Source organism: Prionailurus bengalensis, chromosome D1 (assembly GCF_016509475.1).
Source record: "Prionailurus bengalensis isolate Pbe53 chromosome D1, Fcat_Pben_1.1_paternal_pri, whole genome shotgun sequence".
Lineage (NCBI taxonomy): Eukaryota > Metazoa > Chordata > Mammalia > Carnivora > Felidae > Prionailurus > Prionailurus bengalensis.
Window position 1 is genome coordinate 67,381,688 of NC_057346.1, and position 7,520 is coordinate 67,389,207.

Here is a 7,520-nt window from a genome sequence, read left to right on the forward strand (position 1 = left end):
CTCCAGAGGACCAGGTCAAAGTAGTGATTTCAACTTCTCCTCCCCTCCTGGAGATTCTCTCTTTTTTAGGTTTTCTTTTTTTTTCTTCCTTCCCCCCAGCTTTATTTATTTATTGAGGCATAATTGACAAATAAAATTATATATATTTAAAGTATACAGTGTGATGATTGAACATGTGTTATATTGTGACATGATAACCACAGTTAAGTTAATGAACACATCCATCATCTCACCTAGTTACCTCTCGGGTCTGCGTGTGTGGTAAGTGTTCTTCAGGTTTACTGTCTGGGCAAGTTTCAAGTATATAACACAGTATTGGTGACTATATCCTCATGGCTGTACATTCAATCTCCAGAGTTATTCATCTTATAACTGGAAGTTTATACCCTTTGACTAACACCTATCATTTTCTCAGCCTCCCCACAGCCCCTGGCTACTGCCATTCTACTCTCTGTTTCTACGAGTTCAATTTTTTCTTTTTCTTTTTTTAGGATTCACGTATGTGTAAGATCATATGGTAGTATACAGTATTTGTCTTCTGGAGATTATCTTTTTAAAAAAATGTTTATTTTATTTATTTTGAGAGAGAGCACACACACATGTGGGAAGGGGCAGAGAAAGAGAGGGAGAGAGAGTATCCCAAGCAGGCTCCTCACTACCAGCACAGAGCCTGATGCAGGGCTTGATCTCAGGAACCCTGAGATCATGACCTGAGCCAAAATCAAGAATGGGATGCTTAACCAACTGAGCCACTAGTGCCCCTGGAGATTATCTTGATAGTGTTCAGGGCACAGATGTTTTTTCAGGAAGGGAATCAACTTCTCAGGAGAATAATGAGTTTGGTGCTTACCTGTGTGCTTGATTTGAGTAGCATAGGAGCCTTTTGTCCTGTGTACCTATTGAACCCTTGCTTCCCCTAGAAACCTGGTCCAGCCCAAGTGTCAGAGCTAGAAACCCTAGTCTGGTTCTACACTTTGGAGTGGGGAAGAGGGTATAGTAATTGCCAGGAGAACTGAAGACAACCATACGGTAGGACAGATGCCTGGTGAACTCTTTCCTTCATGAGGCTACTGGACCCTTATCCTGACAGATGTTATTTTGCAAGAGTGTTTATGAGGCTCCCTCGTGACCAGATGAACAAGACCATTGCTATATCAGCAAACCTGTTCTCCGATGAACATACACTCCTGATGGATGGTGTCAGGACGTGGTGGCTTGAGTGTTTTATAATTTTTTTTAATGTTTATTTATTTTTGAGACAGAGAGAGACAGAGCATGAGTGGAGGAGGGCAGAGAGAGACACACACACACATAGAATCCGAAGCAGGCTCCAGGCTCCAAGCTGTCAGCACAGAGCCTGACACGGGGCTTGAACTCACCAGCTGTGAGATCATGACCTGAGCTGAAGTCAGACACCCAACCAACTGACTGAGCCACCCAGGTGCCCCAGTTTGAGTGTTTTAGATACCATCTTTGCCCCTCCTGTTGTGTTTGGTGACTAGCATGCTGTCAAGAAAATACAGCAGGGCTTCTATGAACTTAAAAAGAGCATTTCAAAACACTATATTAGCTTTTTGTCCCTTCAGTCTGTTTTTCCTAGAACAAATGTAATCTCAGTCTCTACACATTTTGTTTAAAATAGTTCTTCTGGTGAGTCACCTAAAGTTAAGCTGCAGATATGGTATTGCTTTAGTCATGTCAAGCTTGAAATGTTAGCCAAGTTCTAGTAACTACTCATGGGGGGAGCTCGTTGTATGCTCTTGTATGTGTTTTGGGGAAAGATCCAAAAATACCCAGAGACAAAGATAGGCCTGAGATGAGCCAGTCAGTATTATGCATCTCAGAATGGGCTGCAAGAGCTTCTGAAGCATAAGGAATGGTTTCAACTGGCTCAGAAACTCCTCATGGCCCAAGACACATGAAGGTTCTGCCCATCATCCACTAGTCCGCACCCCAACAAGTGGACAGAAACTTGGGGAAATCACCAAGAGACCATGCAGAGGGGTCAGAGGACTTTGCAGATGCTCTGAGGAAGAAAGTAAAGCTTTAAAGAGAACAACATGCTATGACTTTAAAGGTCATTATCTAGTTCACACTTACATCAGACTCTAAATATTGTCAGAAAATGGATAAGTTTGCCAGGACCAGGAACAGAAAAATCACTCAAAAGAGACCACAGAACTCTTTAAGGTTAGTGCAGCCGCCACAGGCCACAATCCTCAAACCTGATGCTGCCTCGTGAGAGACTTCAACAGGAAGGAGAAACATCAGCTGCTTAAAGGAAAATTTATGCTTGCTGACCCTCAAAACTTGTAAAAGGCTTTCAAGCCACATGAGTGCATGCAACCTTGTCTATCCTTCTTCCACCAAGTGGAAGTGGGGTTGGAAGGGGAGACTTGCACTCCTTACATAAAGTCCCTGTCAGAGACCAGCTGTACTATGGCCTATGAATGCTCTGCCCTTCTCCCTTCCCAGGGTACAGATTGGTGTCCAGTTAGCACTGAGCAGTAGCTATCGGCTTTACCCTCCTGCTGGCCCCACCCTCTGTTGGCCAAATCCAGGTCACCTCCTGCCAGGCAGCTGCTGGGTGAAAGTCCAGAACAGCTTTCCCGAATAAACAAGTCAAAGAAAGGCAGTTCCCAGCAGTGGTTGGGGCTGTGCTCCAGAAGTCTATTTGCAAATCTGTCCTTTGGAACTTGGAAGATATTTGCAGGAGGAGCAATGTTATGCATTGTGGCAGGGTTTCCAAGCTAGACCACAGCCTCGTTTAACCAGGTTAAATGGATTTAACCCAGAATGGACTTGGAAGGCAGTGCTCTAGAACTTTTCATCATGGGCAATAGATTTGCAATCTGTCTTCAGTTTATAGATGTTTGATAAGCTAGGCATAGTACCAGCTGATGTCTCCACATTCAAAGCTGCCTCAGATTTGTGGGGTAGGTTGATTCAGTGACTCCTGAATGCCAACACAGTGGCTGAGATCTTTACAGTCTCATGAAGCCCCTGCTCCCCTTTCCCACCTATATGCTTAAGGCTGAAGGTGAAGGATGACTATTCCAGTTTTTCATTAGTTTCATCCCTCAAGGTATCCTGGTGTTGGGCCAGACAGGGATGGGTGAGAATCTTGGCTCCCTTACTTACAAAGTTCCATAGGTTCTCTGAGGTTCAGTTTCTTCTTAGCAAAACTGATGTAGTGTGTACCTATGAGAGCCTTGGGGTTGCTTCTCCAGTATCTGTTCTGCTTCTCTTGGTAACTACCATGACTTTTGTTAGGGTATTCACAACTCTGCCCAACAGACTACTCCATTATTGAAGGCTCAGGCCTAATACACTTCCATTTTGCAGCTGTAATGGTGAGTGTGGCCTAATTCAGGCCAATGAGCTTGCCAAAGTTTACTGGTTACTTCCAGGAGAAAAAGAAATAACGTTCCCTGTCTCCTGCTAGATAAGAATGGGGGATATATGTGGTTCCAGTAGCAACAGAAAGCCACTCTGAGACTGCAACAGGGGCCAGCCCTAAATGGAAGCTCTTATTGCGGCTGGTACAGTGGAAAGATATTTTTGTTATTGTTGTTGTTTTAAATTTGTTTATTTATTTTGAGAGAGAGAGAGAGAGCAGGGGAGGGGCAAAGAGAGAGAATCCCAAGCAGGCTCCACACTGTCAGCACAGAGCCTGATGTGGGGCTGGAACCCAGGAACTGTGAAATCATGACTTGACCCAACCAAGAGTCAGACATTTAACCAACCGAGCCACCAAGAAGCTCCTGGAGTGGAGAGATGCTAAACAGGACTACTGAAAGAAGTTGCTGAACTCCTAAATCAACCCACCCTGAAGCCTGTTCCACTTCTATTGTTTCTAGTGTGTAAACCAATACTCCCCATCACTTGATGCCATTTTGAGTAGAGCTTTCTGTTCTTGCAGTTGGAAGATATGTTAACCAAGACATCACAGCATAGTTTTTTTTTTGTTTTTGTTTTTGTTTTTGTTTTTTTTTACCACAGATATTAAATGAGATAAAGCATTCACAGTGTTGAACACAAAGTCTGACTTATAGATGTGATACACACACCTCTAGCCCAAGGGCATTAGTTGGACAGACCATAGTTTCTCAGGCCTTTGTTGAGGATAAGGAAGAAGAAGTTCTGGCTCAGCAGATCCTTGGCATCTTGCCTGGACTGGGAGGTGGCCCTGCTGGACTGGTTCTAGTTATAGGATCAACTCTTTTGGAGGGAGTAGGTTCTGTAAGCCTGGGATTCCCTCAGCCCCTGGGCAGGTATGTGCACTGAAGAGGGTTTTGGGACAAAGAGAAAAGAAAAGAAAGAACCATGATTTGTTGGAGCAATTGCAAAAAAGACCCATCTTTGAGGTCAAGGTTAATCTCTTTACTTCTTTCTCTCCTCCTTTTCCTACTTACCTCCTTACACTTTTGCACACTCCCAATTCTCAGGCCTGGAGAACATGGGAAGCCAGAGTTGGGAGGGATTGCTGGTAAGGGAGGGGAGGCATTTATAGAGAGTAGCAGGGATCTCAGTTTTCAAACTAAATGGTGGATTTAGACTCCTATAGGAGTTTGGCAAGGTTGGTGCCTTAGGGTCTTTACAGGAAGAATAAGAATCTAGACAGGGCAGCTGGTTCAAGGACAAAGGTTGTGTTGTGACTGTAGTAGGAGGGAGGAGTCATTTGGAGCACACATTGTGGTTGTAAGTCAGATTTCTGGTCATTTCATCATCCCCAGATTTAGGCCTGAGTCCCTACGGAGAGGAGGCTGCAATAAACGAATAAGTCAACACAAAGCTGGCATGACTGAAATCTGTGTAAGAAACCTGGTTCATGTGACATCAGTGCTTTGTAACCTTGCTACGTCAGAAGAGTAGACCTCATTATCCCATTTTAGTACACTGCTTTTGGGGGGTGTGAGAACCCAGGATGGAACAGGAATGTGAGAAAATACTTCTTCACAAAAATGCGTTAAGGATGCCTTGTTCCAACAGTGAAATGAGTGCCTACAAGTGAAAATAGACTCCAGTGTGATCTGACTAGAACAGGATTGACCTGTCAGCCTCTTATCTGCACACTAGATTTATGACTGTGGTCAAGAATTGCCCTGGCCTCTGTTTTTATCAGCCACATTCCATTAATGCCTCATAATGAATCCGTGGTCAATAAAAAACCCAGTTGTTGTTTTTTTTTTTTTTACATGAATTACCGCCAAGACAAGAATCCCCATGAATTTGTACTGTTGGTGTTTTGAAACTAAATACAAAACTTAGCAATGATTCTTGTTGAACTTCACGCTGTTCAGACTATTTTGCATCATGCTTCTTTTAGCTCTTAGCTATTACTCTGAATTTTGTGCTTATCTTCTTCACTGAAGTCATAGATAAAAATGTTGACGAGGGCAGGGTATATGAAGAGTAACTGTGACTTTGCATGGGAAACTTCCTGCTGGTGGACAACCAGTTATTTATCAACCTGCTGTGTATATGGCTATTCAAGCAGCTGCAAAGCCATGTCACAACACTGTTACACCACTCACCTTCCCGCTCTTATCCATCACTGGATCGTGAGACACTCTGTCTAATGTCTAATACCTTGCACGTGGTAGGCCCTCCACAAATGTTTGTTGAATTAAATGGAATTCCCTGAATTATCAGCATAATAACCATATAAAAACAGGGAAAAAAAAACAGAGAAAAGAGGCATGATTAATTGAGGAGACATTTGGCTTCCTAGGGTCCTATATAATCCTTCTCGTTGTCTTAAATCAGAATAGAAAAATGTCACACACGATAGAAAAATAAAATGTAGACTATCATGGACAATAATCATTGTGCCAGTTATTATCATTATTAATACATATTATTTTTTTTTCTTTAAAAAACATAATCACATGAAACTTCATTTTCATTACTCTATTCTGGCCACCTTTCTATATCTGAGTAATAGAACTCTGTTATATGGCTCTCACTCCATTTTTTTAGTAGTTTAACAAATTCTCCAAGTTCTTTAGGTTCTGATTTCACAGTCATTTGTTTTTAAATTGTGGAGTTAATCCATTCTTCCTAAAGTATATTGAGCACCTACCATATGCCTGACCTTGGGTCAGAACTGTGAAGACTTAAAAAGAAAAATGGGCAAGGTCCTGGCCCTTCAGAGGAACGAGGTCCTATGTATTAAGGTATTAAAGGCTGCTTCAGAGGAGCATGCTGGGTCCTCTGGGGCCTTGTTGAAATGCAAAGAACTGTAACTGTCTCTGTGGGGGTTCCTTTGAGATTGGAATAGCAACCAGGAGACGTTCAGGCAGCTCAGGGTCTCATCACAGCCTGAATTCTTCTGCCACTCTTAGACCTAGGACAGCCAAGACAGATGGGCTCTCTGCCTTCAGACAGCTCCTGTGCAGGAGTGTATGCTAAAAGAGGTACTTGCTCTGATTGAGGGCCCCATGCCCCTTTTCTATGTTTGTGGTTGTTGGATAGGCTCAGGTTCCTAATCACAGAGACCCTAACAGAGGGAAGAAAGCAGAAATGAATTGTGGCAGGCTCTTAAGGTGACCTCTATGAACTTTAGTTCTGGCATTCCCACCTTTGTGTAATCCCCTTTTTCTGAGCGTGGGTGTAGCCTGTGACTTCTTTCTAACCAAGAGAATACAGCAAAAGTCGTGAATGTACATGACTATTGATTATGTTGTATATGGTTTTCGTACCATCTTGCTAACTGCTCTCTTGGCTTTGAGGAAGCAAATGGCCATGTTGGCCACACTCCGTGTGCCAAGAACCTGTGAGCAGGCTTTAAGAGCTAAGGTGGCCACTGGCTGACAGGCAGCATGAAACTGAAGCCTGGAATCCTACAGCCACAAGGAACTGAATTCTGCCAACTGAATTCTGAGTGAGTTTGGAGTAGATTGTTCTCTAGGCTAGCCTCAGATGAGAACAGAGCCCTGGCTGATGCTTAATTGCAGCTTTCTGAAGCCCTGAGCAGAGGGTCCAGTTAAGTCATGTCTGGTTTTTTGAACCATAGAAACTATGAGATAATAAGTATGTATTGTATTAAGCAGTTAAATTTGTGGTAATATTGGTAAGTAGCAACAGGTAGCTAATAAAGAAGGTCTCTTCTGCCTTCCTTAAGAACTGCAGAATAAAAAATGGCCAGAAGGTAGAGAGGTTGGAAAGGAAATTTAGTAACATTTACAAAGAGAAGAAAGTGACTTAATGATGAACTTTTACTGTGAAGCCCTGCCATGTTTATTTGTTCATTCGTTTGTTAAAGGATGTTAAATTGGAAGTATAGACAGACACATTGAGATACCTATATCTATATCTATCTATCTATCTATCTATCTATCTATATTAGTCAGGTTTCAGGGAAGGATAGTGTTATAGACTAAATTGTGTCTCCCCCCAAATTCACATATCAAAACTCTAGACACAGTCACTACCTCAGAATGTGACAGTTTGGAGAGAGGGTCTTTAAAGAGACAGTTAAGTTAAAATGAGGATGATAGGGTGAGCCCCAATAAAAT